The following is a 17,124-nucleotide window of genomic DNA, read 5'->3' on the forward strand; positions in this document are numbered from 1 at the left end:
CCTTCTGACTACCCATCTGTATTTTCTACTGAAAAGTATCCAGACATGGAACAACTAATTCCTTCCTAATTGACAGATCTGGATTTGAGTGCTGGTTTGGCTGCTCATATGCTCTTTGTAGATTGTGGGATTTCCATCTAAGACAGGTAAAATGTCTGTTGTTCATGACATTGGTTATCACTATGAAATGACCAAGTTTATGCTTTGAGATAATCAATCTCTACATTATTACTATTCCAGTCTTTTGGTATTTTTCCACAGAAGTTTTCATGGAGGTTGGCTAGAGCATATCTCAATAAGAGGGATATAAAATTGCATTCAAAGACCAGCTTAGCCTAAAACCCAAAATATGAATTCCAAAACATGGCTCTTTATCTTGGAAACTTCCTTGAGTGGAGAGTACAAAATTCTTTTAATTTGATGATATCTAAGAAAGTGCAATACAGTTGCAAAAAACAGCCCCAATTTGTAATGCCTTCCTGAGTTCATGTCCTTTGCCATGAAACTTTGTAGTAGTGGCCACTCTGCCTTCAGGACTGGCCATGTGGCTTCCTTTGGCCAATGAGATATTAGCAAATACAAAGCAGGCAGAAGCTTGTAAGATCCTTAAGTCACTTGGCTTGTCCTTGTTCTTATTCCTCTGCCTTTACCATAAGAATGTGCTAGAACTAATCTGTTGTCAGATGTGACACATAGCACAGAAATGAGCTGCCCCCATCAATCTAGTGACCCCATCTTAGAGCTGACAGCCAGAAGAAATGAGCCCAGGCAAGACCAGAAAACCTGTGTAAATCACAGATACACAGACTCATGAGCTAAATATGCATTTATTGTATGCCACTGAGGCTTTGTGGTGTTTATTATGCAGCATTTTTTTGTGACAATGCTGCATTTTTTGTGACAATTTGGTGTTTATTATGCAGCATTTTTGTGACAATGGACAACTGATATACTGAATCCCTCAAAGTTTCACATTTTTCTTAAAACAAAATCTAACCCGAGGAAACAGAATATGAAAATACAGCATGGGTACAAGGATTAAACAAAACTTGAATTCTAAAATACCATAAAATAATCGTACCCAATCTTACCTTTCATAGGGAGAAAAGGCCTGGAGGAATCATGATCGTTCTCACCATGTTGTTTAGTGCAAGACCCAAGGAAAGCTAGGAGGCTGTACAGTTATCTCCCTTGATGTAATTCTAAACTATACAACCTACTACCTCAACCTGGGAGCATGCAGTCACAATGGCTGGAAAACTACCATTTCTTAAACAGGGAAATTACAAGTTAGTCTTATAATGATTCGTCGTGCTGTCACCTATTTGGGCCATTCATAAGAGACAACACATCAAAGAGTCTGATGATAGAAGAGATAACACAAAAACCTTGGCTTGAGATTACCATGCAAACATGAAGGGAGCAAATACTTGGGACTGGCCTCCTTGAACTATTTGTGCATGGAAATTATAGTAATGTTACATAATGGTGATTCTGAACAATTTAATGCCTTCTGATATCTGTTGACGAAATAGAATAGTAGAACAATATTTAAACTTGGGCAATTAAAAAAAGATTAGAAAAATAAATGTTCCTCTGGTAAAATTGAAAAACTGGAATCACTAAAAGATGGATATATAAGAAGAAATGGCTTAAACCAAAACACAGTGAAAAGACATAGAAAACGTGATTCTGAGCAAAATACAGATTAAGAAATATCACAAAAGCTATATTGAACATCCACCCAACAATATTTATCATGTATTTTACATAATTCTCATATTTATAAAGTACTCCTTTTTCCAGAGTTGACTGTTTCAGCATTTCTCATAAATCTGTCCCCAACAGTCTATTCAACAACCTACAAAATGTGCCTATTTCCCTGTTTGCACTTGTAATTTTTTTTTTTTCCAAGACAGAGTCTTGCTCTGTCACCCAGGCTAGAGTGCAGTGCTGCGATCTTGGCTCACTGCAACTTCTGCCTCCCTGGTTCAAGTGATTCTTCTGCCTCAGCCTCCTGAGTAGCTGGAATTACAGGAGTGTGTCACCATGCCCGGCTAATTTTTGTATTTTTAGTAGAGACGGGGTTTCACCATGTCGGCCAGGCTGGTCTCAAACTCCTGACCTTGTGATCCACCTGCCTCATAATTTTAAACTGAATCTTTCCTGTATCTTCAGTCCCAGGCAGGTGCTGGAGCAGGAGATAGGCTCCTACAAGCTTAGCAACTTCTCATTTCTATGTAAACTCAAGTTTGGTCAGGTCTATATTTTCCCACAAGGACTACTCTGTGGTCTATCAGAAGCCACCTCTCCTCATTGCTTAGCTGGACTCTGGTTTTGCCCAGTAAAGGCTACGCTACAAAGGAGGTAGGTCAGCCTAGGCAAATAGAGATGGAGGAACATCTGAGCACACTGAGAATCTTCCTGATACTTCTACTGCACTGATCGTGTTCAAAAGACAGATTCAAATGCCATAGCATTGATGTTTCTTCATGCTATTCCACTAGCCTGGAGAAAAATGATTTTTTTCCAATGTTTCCAACCCTATTTCCTTATGCTTTGATGGGGTGAAACTGCTTTTTTGGGGGGGGCGGAGCAGGGGGGTTGCCTCTGTTAGATCAAGGCTACCTAGTTTGGGAGAAAGACTCGGAGGTTAGTTTTATCAAAAAAAAAACTCTCATTCATCCTTCAAGCCTCATTTGAAAGAGTTCTTCCTCTGATTATCTGACAATTTCATATATGCATTTATGCTTTAATTCTCACATCATTGCATTACAGTTTATCTGTTTGTCTCATTTGCTGGACCCCAAGCTATGTGAAAATGGGACCCCATAATTCACCTTTGCCAATCTGGTATTATCTGCAATGGCGAGTAGATGGCACATGTAGAAATTAAAAAAAAAAAAACTTTGTCAAATGAAAAGAAGAATATATGCATAAATGGATAAATGGGAGTATAAATGAACTTACAGTTAAGGGATGATCATTTTTATTTTTATGTCCAATCCTTTGTTCTTCCACTTATGTTAGAATTTCACTCATAGTAAGATGGATTTGCTATTAAGATTCCAGAGAGGGCAAAAAATCAGAGTGGCTGAATTCAACCTGGCCGGTTTAACCTTAAATCCCAGATCTCCTATGGAAACTCAAGATGTATTTCCGAGTCTTCTGCTACTAGATGCTCACTTATGTAGAAGATTTAACATTTACTGTGACCAAAAAATACTATATAATTCATTTTCTTTCCTCTTAATTTGAATTTTTTCATTCACCTTGCAGTGACACTGTGCCTGACTCTGTAAGCACAATCACGATATATAACCCTTAGGAACGGGACACAAGGCAGGGGAAGGGCAGTAAGTGTTGACAAAGGAAGACACAACAAAGAGAGGATAAGATCCATGTGCTAGAGTGCTAGTCAATCAGCCACAACATACAGTTCAGAGGGCTTTTAAATACCCAGAAATGGAAAAATTGATCTTTTTCCATGTACGTTCTTATTCTGGGGGTCAAAGATATAAAGATGCTGCTCTTAGAATACTAATGGTTTTCAATACCCTGCTCTTCTGGTTGTGAATTTCCTTGTTTATTTACACTGATTTTAGCCCATTATCATGTATTAGTGCAATTATGGCTCATTACATAATTAGTGTAAATATTTGTAGGCATGTAATAACAACATGCAATTATGATATGGAATGATGTCATAAAAATTCTTATCGAAAAGTACGAGTGAAAAATAAAACAAGAAGTAGTATTTATAGGTGAACAACAGTAGTATATCTTCAGGTAGAGACAATCTATTGTACTTATTAACTTAAAAAAAATCTTCCATACATTCTCTGAACATGTGTAAACAGACTCTCATGCTATCAAACACCGAGGTTTTAAGTGCTGCCAGCAGCAATCCTCCAAATGAAGTAAGGATAAATCTCAAACAATGCTATGAGTGTCTGAGATTAGGAAACAGCAGAGACACCCCATTAGTAAACATATTCTATATTTGATTAGGCATTTGGAAGTTGGACAAATGTTTTGATTAAAACATGGGATTCATTAAAACATGTGTCTGTATGGCTGACACGCAATTCTTCAAAGGGTCCCCTGATCAGATAATTAGTTTTTTGAAGCCAGAGTCATATCTTTGTCCTTTAGCAAAGTGCTGAACACAAAGTAAACATTCATAAAGGTTTGTTGAATGAATGAGAGAATGAAGAAATCATAATTTTTCTAGCCTTACGGCTATGCCAAATGTAAAAAGTGGCTTTTTTCCAATTCATACTTTATTAACTACCATGTTAGGTTCTAATAAATCTTTGCATATCTTTGAAGAGTCATTCACATCGACTTCTCTGTACAAATTCAGTGCTATTACGGGCAGTAGAGGCTTTAAAAATCTTAATTGGAGAGCCTAGGTGACATTTGATGGGATTAAATACCATAGTCAACAGATAAGGATCCACAGGACCTAACAAATATTGAGGAATGATTCATAAGCACATTGGAAAACTAAGAAATCATATTAGTTTAAAATTCAAAATTAATTCTATCATACACATACCATTTTTCCCATGTAAAGAAATACATCTATTAATTTTGAAATATAAATACGAAAACTTCTCAAGCTAAATCTCAGCTTCTCCCTCCTCAAACTCTGATGATGCAGGGTGAGTTGCTTTATCAAATGCATTTCTTGGAATAAGTTTCTTTTCCTGTTTTTAAAAAAACAAATCTAAACCATGTCCTGGTATTACATCTTAAATATATTTTGATAGTGATGATTTGAGAAATTTAATAAAACCAGTTTGCTTTATACCCATTCCATTTCCTGCATGCAATAATAGCTGTTGAAATATTTCTTCCAAGCCTTTCTGGGGAAATTCTGAAATTATTTTACTTTCTGCATGATTCCTGTAGGATATTTGGTACACTCTGAGGCAGCCTCAAAGGAATAATTAATATCTACAGAACCATTCATTCATGAACATGGAAGGAGGGAAAAATACTGAATTTCATCATCATGTAAAATATTTAATATCCTGTTTCTTGTGGCCAATGTCCAGGGGCTTTGGGCTTTCCACTAGAATATTTTCTAACCAGATGAATCAAAGTTTGAAGCCTTTTAGAAACTTTGAAAGGGCCAACTGCTCTATATAATCTTTTTTTCTTGGGATAATGTGTTTTTAAAAACCTCCTTAAAAGAAGTAATCTGGCAGTCACCCACTGGCCATTTTGCAGTCCCAGTATTGTTCCTGTACGGGGAATACTGGGAGCTCATGGTCCCCATGGATCCATGAACTCCACCGCTAATCCCATGGTAGTACACTTAACAGCAGGTTAAAGGATGATGAGTAGAGATGTGATTTTGCCGTTATCAAACAAGTATTTATCTAGTGGAGGTACTGATTTAACTTGCTAGCAGTTTATTCATTCCAAGTTAACCACTTCAAAGAGGCATATAAAACTAACCAAGCAAATTGTTTGCTTTTTGTGTAGATAAAGGCCTTAGGCAAACAATTTATACAACACACACCAATGAGGACAGTCTTTCACTTTGGGTTGTAATATGCCATCATTCTATAATAAAGCAATGCTTTCTTGGCAAGCAGGGGTTGAGCACCACAGACAACCCTCCTCAGTGCTATGCAAAGGAAATGCATGGAAACAATGTCGTCTTGGTCTAGCAATTACAGAATTCCAAATTCTACCCTTTATACATATGTCATCTGTATCTAGGCTGTCCTAATTCAGAAATGCAAAATCTCATTTCTATATACTGGTTAAAAGAAAGAGTTTTAGTTATTCCTGAGTAGGTCTTAAGAGGAGACAGAATTTATCCACTTGAATTTCAAACTTTTCTCTAATGTTAACCCACCAACTACTTCATGTTGACTTTTTTTTGTTAGAAGAGGACACACACACACACACACACACACACATCTTAAAGGAACTTCTGGCACTATGTTTTACCAAAAGGGCATGCAAAAGTTTTAGAGTCATCCAAATCTGGTCAACTTTTCACCCTGGGTTCTAGTTCTGTTTACAGACTCCTCAGCTCACATTGTTGGAATGAAACAAATATAGCCAGTTTTGCTTTGATCTGTGGTCAGTTTAGCTTTTCAATCCTGGCACAATGGTGACATTTAAGAGGCAAGAGGATAAAATTATTTTCATTCCAGCCTTTTAAACAGGATAAAGACTTATAAAACAGCTCTGGCCAAATATGAATTTGGACCTAAACAGGCGATCTCTTTTTTATAAGAAGTCCTTCTTACACTGCTGGATATAAATAGAAGTATAAATAGTTAGGTAGTTAAACACATCCATTCTGATTTATCAGTCCTTATCTTCAGAAGCAAAATTATTGGGGAAATTGGGGGAGGAAGAATTGCAACAAAGGAAAACCCAAAAACCCAAATCACGGTGAAATTGGTCCTGTAAACACATCTGCCACTTTCCAGAAAATATCATAATAACTTTGAAAACAATTAGGCGTACAGAAAACAAAACAAACCCTTGTTTATCTCTTTACTCATCACTCAACAGTAAGTTGTTCCAATCACTCAAATTCTTGCTGCCTCACCTGCAAGCCCAGCCTTCTAATTTGATACCGGAGACCAGTTACAAGAGATATGGGAATTGAGGGCCAGCCTATTAATTCATCATTGAAGAACCTCATTCATTTCAGGACAAAAGGTCTCCTTCCTCCACCTCAGCCCCCATTTCCATTTTTATCACTCTTAAAGGAAACTAAGGGGAAGAGAAGGAGAATGAAATAACTTGAAGGGATATTGAATGGCATATAAGCAAAGCCCCAGGTCTGTGAGATTGCCTAACAGACACATACCTATAGATACAAGCTTGTGCGGACTAATACCACAAGTTCGGATCTACGGGTTTGTGGCAACAGGCCTCAATATCTTCTCTTGTTTGGGGCTGTGACATGTCTGAAAATAAAATGTTACAACCATTAATCCAATAAAAGAGCCTACCATTCAATTGTTTTATGCCATAAATGGAAAGGACTTCGTCCCACGCTCACAAAAGCAAAAGTTAAGCAATATCTTCTATGTTCTCGCCAACGTGCTTCCCTTGGTTTCCACGTTTTCCACAAATCCAGTGGACTTTAGGTAAACCTCATCTTTTTACTGTTTATATATGGAAGACTCATTTATTCACTGCTGAACACATAATCTGGGCAAAGTGATACCAAAATGGCAAACCAGCAGAATAAAGAAAATTCTTTAAATTGTAGGCAGAGAGAAAGAACACATGAGAGCCCAAATGCAAGTCCATTCCTTTAAATACCTGTCATTACATTAAAAATGATGGTGAAATTTTCATTTTCCTATTTGAATTCTGGAAAACAACCAGAATAAACTTAGCAAGTACTACCGACAGATTTGTAGGAATTTTTTTTTTTTGAAAACCACTCTAGAGTAGATTTTCAGGTATATTAAGATCCATCTTCGGGAAAAGTTTGCATTTTTGTTCCCATCCCCATCCCATCCCCACACTTATTATTGATTCAAACACCAACAATGAGCAAGTTTGGGTGTACTCTGTAAAATTTGAACCACAGAAGAAATTACATAGTTGTTCCTCCTTCCCCCCGCACCCCTCCCCACCCCGCAATACTGTTTGAAAGAACAGGGATGAATCTGTTTCAGAGACCTTCTTATAAAATGATCGCGTTTGTCAACATAACATTTTTTTTCTGCAAAGCCAGTGTTCTACATATAAGAAGGGAACATCCAAGACAATGAACTTTCATTAACAGCGCCTTTTGTGAATTATATTGAAGACAGGCATAATCATAAGCACTTCAGGGACATATATTATAAAGCTAAATAACTCCCTGTCCTAGATGCTGGGAAACACACATGACTCCATCCCTTTACAGGACCTAAAAAGAGACCTTTTTACCTTTTGTTAGCTATAATTATGGATCCTGGCTCTCAAAATAATTATCTCATTTGCCTCAACAAATGGACATTCACTCCTTTCTCAAGAATCTGGGGCCAGGCACTGGTGGCTCATGTGTGTAATCCCAGCACTTTGGGAGCCCAAGGCTGGCAGATCACTTGAGGTCAGGAGTTCAAGACCAGCCCGGCCAACAGGGTAAAACGCTGTCTCTACTAAAAATACAAAAAAATTAGCTGGGCATGGTGGCATGCGCCTGTAATCCCAGCTACGCTGGAGGCTGAGGCATGAGAGTTGCTTGAGCCTGGGAGGCAGAGGTTGCAATGAGCCGAGATTGTGCCACTGCACTCCAGCCTAGGCAACAGAGTGAGATTTTGTCTCAAAAAAAAAAAAAAAAAAAAAAAAAGAATCTGGGAGATGAACTGAAGCCCTACTAATGGGAACAAAAAAAGACAGAGCTGAATTGAGGAATTATTCAGAGAAAAGAGCAGGCCCTCGTGTATGCAACCTAAAAAGTTAAATAAAGAGAACAGGTAACCAACAGTACGACGAACAGAAACTGAGACATAACCATTCATAGATACTTTGTTGTCTCCCCATCTCATCACAAGTGAGCTGTGGTACAATTGCTCAGAGCCTGCTGGTGCTGTGAAGGTTGGCAAAACTGAGAATCTAGTTGTAGCTCTGTGGCTTAATTTTCAGATCCAAAGAAACAACAATAGCAAGTGGAAGTAAGTAGTATCCAAATCAGTCACCCCCAGATGGTCTTTATTTATTTTATTTTAAAATGTTCATTTCCTTTCTAAAATAAAAGACTTTTAAATAAGCTCTGAGCTGCTTCTTTTCCTTCCGTCTCTCTGACAAAGGCATGAGGCTAGAGGTATTTGAGGATGGCCACTTTGAACCCTGTTAAATATTGCTGGAATGTGGGGGATGTAGGTGCTCCTATTATAATGGAGCAGAATAAGCCCAACGTCCCAGAGTAATGAGAACGAATTGTTATCATCACGCTTACTAGAACGATACAATATTTGTTAGCAATAGACTAAGATCTATCAAAGTGGTACACTGAGACATTCAAATAGCACCACTTTCATAAATTTGCATGGCGCTCTTGACCTCCACAGAAAGGAGCTCAATGCTGTGTTTCAGCTGGGGGCAGCTCTCCCTTTCCTTGGCAAATATAGAACAGAGAGAAGTTTTTCATTTCAAATGGTTTGTAGTGTTAACCTCCAAACAATCTAAAGTTTCCATTTTAGAAAATAAAAGAGCAACCAGAAGATACCCAGGCTGCAGGAAAAAAAACGAGAAGAAAATCAAATACTGACCTAGTAAAGGGATGGTTTGTTTGGGAGTAGATATTTTTCTTAAAGTATTAATTGAATACGTCCTTTAAGAATCTTCTTTGTGTTGAGGAGGAAAATGAGGGGTTTTTTTCAGAAGAAATTTTGGCTTGCTTCATTAAGCAAGAATCCGTGGGCTCTCTTAGTAATATTAACAAGTTGGAAAATATGGGTTAATGCTGATAAGCAGTGACAAAGGCCGAGTAATGTAACTTATAAAGTACATATATAATTTATGTTATTAAACATTTTTAGGTGGCATAAAGCCCTTCAATGACACTAAAAGGAAACTGCCTCTATCATGAAAGCTAAGATCAAATCCTACTCACTGAATATATGCATGGGAATAGTTTCATAAAGTGCCATATAGTATTGCCAATCTATGACTAAAGTAAAAAAAAATCAATATTGTTATTATGCAATTTATATAAGCTCTATCTTCCAGGAATTCAGAACACATGGTAGGCTTTTTAGAGCCAATCCTGTAATACTTATATTTTTTCATTCAAATGCTCAAGATAGCGACAGAGTTAAGGGGCAGTGCCTGCTAGTTTCAAATGCTTATGACTGCTCAGAGCCTGCTGGTGCTGTGAAGTTTGGCAAAACAGAATTTAGTTGTAGCTCTATGGCTTAATTTTCAAATCCAAAAAACCAAGTGCTGTTCAGTAATAAATTTTTAAAAATTTTCCAAACTCCATAGAGTTGAATGTCATGCCTGCTCTACTCCTTGGCTATGAAAATTATAAAACTGGTTTCTTTTTTAAAAAATTAAGTTTAAAATGTAGTTATTCTTCATAATTAAATCATTCAAGCATGCCCTAAAAATTTGCAATACTTGAGGAAACGAAAGGTTTGGGAAAATTATAGAAAAACACCATTACCTGAAAAAGGTAACTTCTTATGTAAAATTTTAAACCTGCTTCCATCTTGTTAGGCTAATATCTTCAAATCATCCATGCGCGTCTGGAAAATAAGACATTTACAATATTTTAAAATGGGTTAAGAATTTTTACTTGTTTTTCGGTTGGTTTTTTTTGCCACCCAACTCTTTTGTAAAGTTGAAAGTAACACTAGAACAAGAGTAAAAAGAAAAACAAAAACTGAAATAAAAGTATTTCTAGAAAAACATCGGGAACCATTATGTTTACTTCATTTCCAGAACTACGCATAATAAATAGGTTCTGCAAATAAGTAACTTCACATTTTTCCTGGAATTCCCCTGGCTACGCTTGGACCTTGAGAACAATTTTACCAGAAAAATGATCAAATAGGAATGTGAAGTCTCGGAATACTCCCATACTTTTGTACAAATGTTTTATACCAAGCCACTCACTTGCTAAGCATGATGAAGAGATAGGCTATCTATGGTTAAGAATAGTTTAAGGAATAATCAATGAATTGGGCAGTGATTACCTGGCATGATGCAGCGCCATTGAGACATCATTTTAACTTTTTTACTGTCAAATGATTCAGGAGTCATTATTTCTCTCGGCTGATAGGGCTGTTAAAAAGAAGCAAGTATCCGATTGTGGTGGATTCATGAGTCTATGCCTCTCCACCACAGCAGGATTCCTGGCTTCCATTCCAGTGTCCTTTCATTGGCCATGTTTTGGACGCGGGGTTTGCCTTTCCTTCATTGTCCCTTTACTAATGGAAGGCGAACTCACAGTGCAGCTGCTTGCAAAAAGGAAAATTTATTTGAGTTTTGCCTGGCTGTGGACTTGAACACTGAATCCATGGTGACATCAGCAGAACGACACCAACGGAAAGATTTCCTGCCCTCTACCCCCCTTCCTTTTTAAAGATGTATGTCTTGTACAAAATCTCAGTGGATCTCCTTTGTCCCAAACAGATGGGACAGTTTGACCGGACAATTTTTTTTTTATCTGGGAAGGACAGGAGGAAGGAAGGAAGGAAGGAAGGAAGGAAGGAAGGAAGGAAGGAAGGAAGGAAGGATGGAAGGAAGGAGAAAAAAAGAGAAAAGAGAACGTCACAGAGAGAGAAAAGAAAAAAGAGAGAAAAAGAAAAAGAGCCAGAGACAGAGAAAGGAAAGAAAGAGCAAGATAGAGAATAAAGAAAAAATAAAGAGAAGGAAAAAAGGAAAGAATAAGGAAAGGAAGGAAGGAAGGAACGAGAAAGAAAGAAGGAGAAAGAAAGAGAAAGTAGGAAGAAAGGAAAGAAAAGAAAGAAAGAAAGAGAAACAGAAAGAAAGAAAAGAAAGAAAGAAAGAAAGAAAGAAAGAAAGAAAGAAAGAAAGAAAGAAAAAGCAAGCAAGCAAGCAAGCTTGCTCAAATCTAACCTTTGTCGTTCACTCTGACAGTGGGTGTCCCCTGAAGCAGGGGAGACACTAGTGTTTGGTCTCCTACAGCTTTTCAGTTTTTCTGATCGTTTCTCTCATCCTTTGCAGTCATTGGTTTTTGCCAAAAGATCCAATCACCTCAACAAAAGAGGCACATCCAGCAATTGCTACTCCAAGAGTAATTCATTGGTGCCAACTGTCGTGCCACGTTTTATCCACCTGGGACATTGCCACAAGGATATCAGACCACAGAGTGGGAGCAGCGCTCAAGGATATGACGCAGAGGCTTTTGGCATCAAAACCAGTTAGCTTAGGTAGAACTCATTCTTTTTTACAAGGAAAAACTGGCCAGAAGGGAGTAGGGAGCGAAGAGAATGGCAAAGCAATGCCATGGTTCTCATGTTTCTTTCAAGCAAATGGAACACTGAAGATTGATGGATATTTATAATCTTCAGCCCACCACACCCTGCCCACACTAAACAATATTTTACGAAAATGATAAATGCAAGTGTGTGCAGATCAAGCAAAGAGAAAAGATGGAAAATGGTATAATAGAAGATAGATCGGATGAAAACAAAAGACACTCTTAGACTATTTGAATAGTGAGCTTACTTTTCTGTAATTAAAAAAAGCTTAAACCCACTTAATATTCACTTAAAACAGGCATATAACAGAAATCAACTATTTGAGAGTGAGAAATTGATGGCAAATTCACTTTTGACACACTAGATGAAACAAAAGAGAGACTTTGCCAGTAACAAGTTGTATCGTGTGCGCTGGCTAAGGGATACTACTTTCACTTTTGAAAGGAATAAGTTTGCTCAGGATGACAATTTTTCTTCCTTTTAAAAATGCAAACAATGATGCCAGCCTACAACTTCCTTTCTAGCTATTTTGCTAATAAAGCAGGGGAGGAGAATTGAAATTTGAAAAAATAACAACACCTTGATTCTGACATAGAAACATCAGACACGTACTTTTAAAAATCAGATGACTGTCATCTCTTTAATAGAAGTGAACTATATGCTATATAAATGCTTCCTAGACACCAGCCAACTTTAACACTTTCTGTTCAAAGCTATGTTTTGCTCTTGAGAAAGTATCTCACAATTAGATGAGAAAGTGCGTGGATAGGATGGCTTGGGAAGATTTGAAGATTGAATCCTGCAAGAAAAGAGATACATAATATGTAAAGAGTGAGTATTTCTTGAGGGTTTTGACCGCATGACAATGGAGTCTTGTTCTGGGAAAGTTATAGAGGAGCCTGGAACGTCCAAAATGATACTTATATAAAAAAAAAAAAGCAACCTTCAAACCCAAGAAAAGATGTTCAGCTGAAACAGAAAGACCTTTTTCTTACTCCAGGGTGCAGATCCACTCAGAGGAAAAGTCACACACCCCTGTCTCTCTGCATTTCACCCAGCAGGTCAGCGTTTCTCCACCTAGGGCTCTCCACGTCTATTGATTTCCACATGTCTCTCTTTGTTTAGAACAACAACCAACCAACTAGAAGACGATTTTATATACTCTTCACCAAATTGAAGTTGGGAAAGAAAAAAAGTATTAGACTATTTTCCTTACTTCTCGCTCCCAACTTGTCCCAAATATTGATCTGGTTATTTTGCTTTCTAGCCCTCCATCAACCTCCTAACTCTTCCTCTCTCTCTCTCTCTCTCTCTCTCTCACACACACACACACACACACACACACACACAACTGCTGCTTGATCCAATCTGGTGCCTGCTTAACAACAAGAAAATGACAAGCAACATCTGTTTGTAAAAGAGCCAAAGTCAAACCTTAACATTTTTTTGGCTAGGTTTCTTTTTTCCTTTTTCCCCAGACTCTAAAATGGGAGGGGGCAGAAAGAGAAATATGAAGATTTATATTCAGCATCGGCTCCAGTGAGGCAGCATCTATACTCCCCTAGAGCTATTTCAAGGTAAAAACAATTTTAGGTAAAACCACTGCAGAATTTATGGTCGTCTCCCCTGCAGCAAGCCCAGCCACATAAAATCCAACATATCAAATCCCTAAAAGTCAGGGTTTTTTCCTAATAGCTTTATATTCATCTTCTAATTAGAATTACAGGGTCTTTGTGTTGGGGGAGGGGTGGTGAGAGATAGAAAGGGAGGAGAGTAAGACAGAAAAAGAAAAATAGCAGAGAGGAAAGGAGCGCCGTTGTTCCTCCCAGATTTTATAACCCAGGCGTATAACAGGCATATTTACACTTGTGCCACACACAGGATCGTGCACTTGAAGCAGCAAGGCTGTGGCAGAAATCTGCACAGCTGTAGCCATCAGAAACAGGCTCTCTCATTCCCCCACGGAGAGGTGGATTTCTGGAAAGCTACCAACAGACCACAAAGTCACAATGCAAAGGATCAGAGCTCCCTCAATGGGAGGGGTGGGGGGTGGAAGGGAGGAGAAGGAGCTGGTAAAAAAGAGAAAGCCTCACTCACCAAATGAAACAATTTTGCCCCCGAAGAAGGGAAATAGGGGACTGTCAGAAACTCAACTCCCATTTCACTCAGGGTTTGGAATAAACCCACACACATTAAGGGAAAAATAAATGCAGACAAGTTGCTAAGGAGACTTGTGTAAACTCCAAGCGCAGACATATTTCTTGGCCTTTCCCCCTACGCTCCATCTTGTATTCTGATCACGCTGCTCTGCGGCAACGTTGCACCAACCTTCTGCATTAATCTTGGCCCTAACCGTGCATTCTGGCAAAGCACACGGGTTGTAGATATCATCATCTTTCAAACTTAACAAGTTAAAAGGGTGTGTGTGTTTGTGTGCATGTGTGTGTGTGTGTGTGTGTGATTAGTTGGGGGGAAAAGTAGAGAAATCTTAATTTGGATTTTAAAAACATAGGTGTTGAACAAAGAATATTTACAGTGCATATTTTGGGAGCAATGGGGAAAGGATAGGTAAAACATCTAGCACTGGAAATTTCCTTTAGTCTGTAGATTCCTTCATTTCTCCATACCCCTATACTTTTTCCTCCTCCCACATCTTTGGTTAAAATCCTGTGCCCCTGGCAGATGCAAGCAGAGCCTGCATCACTGCAGATGACGGCGTAGGGGCCTAGGCTTCTGCAGAAAACGGTGCATTCGACAAAGTTGAATCCTGCTCCCCTACTCAGGGTGTCCCAGAGAGACCAGCTTTTTGAAAACAAAGTGGGTCAATTCAAAAAACACCGAAACCAAACCTGTTTAGGTTAGAAACCAGCTAGCATTTTGGAGGAGGGATTTCAGCCTGATGTCCACCCGCTGGAGCTGAGAGCTTGTCCCACAGTGATACATCTTCAGTAGCAGCTGATATATGTCAACATTTGATTTAGAAGAAAATTAACATTTTCTTTCAGGACAGGGATGTTTGTACTGTAGAAGCCAATATTTTCCTTTCTCAGCCTCTCGTATTAGAATTTCTAAAATCTTCCCCAGGACAGAGAGAGGGCAGACAACAAATGTTCTAAATAATTGCTCAGAGCACTGGAGCAAACTATATGCCCCCAAATCAAATCTGTGTGTAGGTTTACATGTGTGACTTTGCATGTGTGCATGTGTGTGTGTTTACATGTGTGCACATGTGTGTTAATGTGTTTGTTCCTTTGTGTGTGTCTCCTCTATGTGCGTGCATGCATATTTGAGGATGTATGTTTGTGTGTGTGCAAGTGTGTATGCTTATGTGTGTTTGTGTTTTTGCAGGTGTTTGTGTGTATGTGTGCATGTGTGTTTGTGTGTGCGTGCTCGCATGTGTGTGTACATGTGTGTGCGTGTGTGTGAGTGTGTATTTCCCTGCCTCGCTATGATAGTGGGATTAGTGAGATGCACACCAAGGCAGTTGGAAGGTGAGCCATCTGCTCAGTCCCTTCTCAAATTAGGGAAGTTCAAAACATTTGCCCACCAGCCACAACAGAAAAGCTCCAGTGACGAGCACCCAATCGAGCCTGCTGATTTAGTTGCAATCCTTGGACGGGTGGCCGTGGGACAAGATCCCGGTGAAGGGATGGGAAAAGTCTTTGCATTCTGCAAAGGGCTGGGTGTGTCTCTTCATGCTCCAAGAAGGCTATGCATCTTCCATCTCTTCCCTCTGCCAACCTCTATTTGGTTTTCACACTTCAAGGCTAAAGCAAGCTGTGCTGCCTCAGTTGAAATAAGGCCGCCAAGCAACTCTTAAGCTAGCAAGATGGAGATTTGGCTCCTGCCATTTGCAGAGAAAGGCACTGTCCTGTAACTAGGCCTGCTTGCCTACCCTTTACACATAGGAGCCCTCGATTTTAGGGAAGCGGAGATCATTGGAGTTTTTTATGACCTTTTCCCTACAAAGCATATCCTCAGATGTTTTATGGCACTAAGCCATCATGACTCAATCGAAATGAAAAATGAACCTGGAGGGAGAAGCTCAGGGTGGGCATATCTCAGCAGGCAACTGGGCAATTACCCTGTGACCTGGTTGGCCTGGGGGCAGGGCAGTGACACCTGCATTTTTTCATTTGTCCATGAAACTGCAGTAGCCTGAATCCCAGGAAATCCTGCCTAGGCACCTGTTGGCCTATTTTTCCTGCCTGCTGGGATTGAGAGAATTGTCTCACCCTAATGTGAAGACATATTTGTTAGGATACTGCGTGATTCTATATGATCAAAGAGAGGAAGAACTAATTTACAGGATCAATGCAGCAAATGGTCCTAAAATAGAGGATTCTTTCCCATGTAGACTGCCAAAGAAAATGCTTTCTATTATAAGTTGGCTCACTGCTTTCTCAAATTCTCTAAAGAACAGAAAACACATGAGACACCTTTCATTATACCACCACCTCCCCTCCCTCCAACCTTACCAGTTCTTCATGGAAGAATGAAAGCTATTAGGAAAGAAACAAGCAACATGGCTAGGCCAGCCTGGAAGGGAGACTGCACCAGACACATAAGTGCATTTGGATAACTTTCAGATAGAAAAAATATAGTTTTAAAAAACATACTGGAAAATCCTTAAGAAGCGTGTTTTTTTTGTTGTTGTTGTTGTTGTTGTTGTTTGAGATGCAGAAGGAAAAATAACCAAATTAACAGTGGCTGGAAAATTAAAATGCTACCCAGACACATCTCAAAGAATAAAGTAACACAACGTCTATTTCCAACAGGGGTATTGGGACGTGTTTGCATATATGTGTAGATTTGTAAACAGACTCAAGTACTTGTCATCCAAATCTCTCACTTCTAGCCTTGAAGTGAAAGAACACATCTTTTTCACATTGTGTAAAGTGACCTTCCTTTACTCCACCCTAAAATTCAGTTTTATACTCTACATACAGGTTAAGGAACAGAATGTTCTACCTCCATCGTTTATGAGCTAATGCTCCAGATTGTGAAATGCTTTACACATCATTCAGCAATTGTCTCCCAAGTCCAGTTGGTATTATCACTCCACATTGCATAGAGAGTTGACATAGAGGAAAAGTTAAGTGTCTTTCCCAAGCTCGTATATTATTGTAATGACAGCTTTAGAATTCAGATTTTTCTCCCCTTTTTAAATTGGTGAGAGGGTTCTAGGTCTGGC

The 17,124-nt window shown here is 38.8% G+C and overlaps 1 non-coding gene across 1 annotated transcript; it reads right to left on the reverse strand.

The window, feature by feature from the left end:
* Window positions 1-6,831: 6,831 nt before the first annotated feature.
* Window positions 6,832-6,911, reverse strand: MIR100 (microRNA mir-100). The gene has a single exon (NR_106233.1). It is a non-coding gene; the product is annotated as a microRNA mir-100 (primary transcript).
* Window positions 6,912-17,124: the final 10,213 nt, after the last annotated feature.

The sequence above is a fragment of the Gorilla gorilla genome, chromosome 9 (assembly GCF_029281585.2).
Source record: "Gorilla gorilla gorilla isolate KB3781 chromosome 9, NHGRI_mGorGor1-v2.1_pri, whole genome shotgun sequence".
Taxonomy (NCBI): Eukaryota; Metazoa; Chordata; class Mammalia; order Primates; family Hominidae; genus Gorilla; species Gorilla gorilla.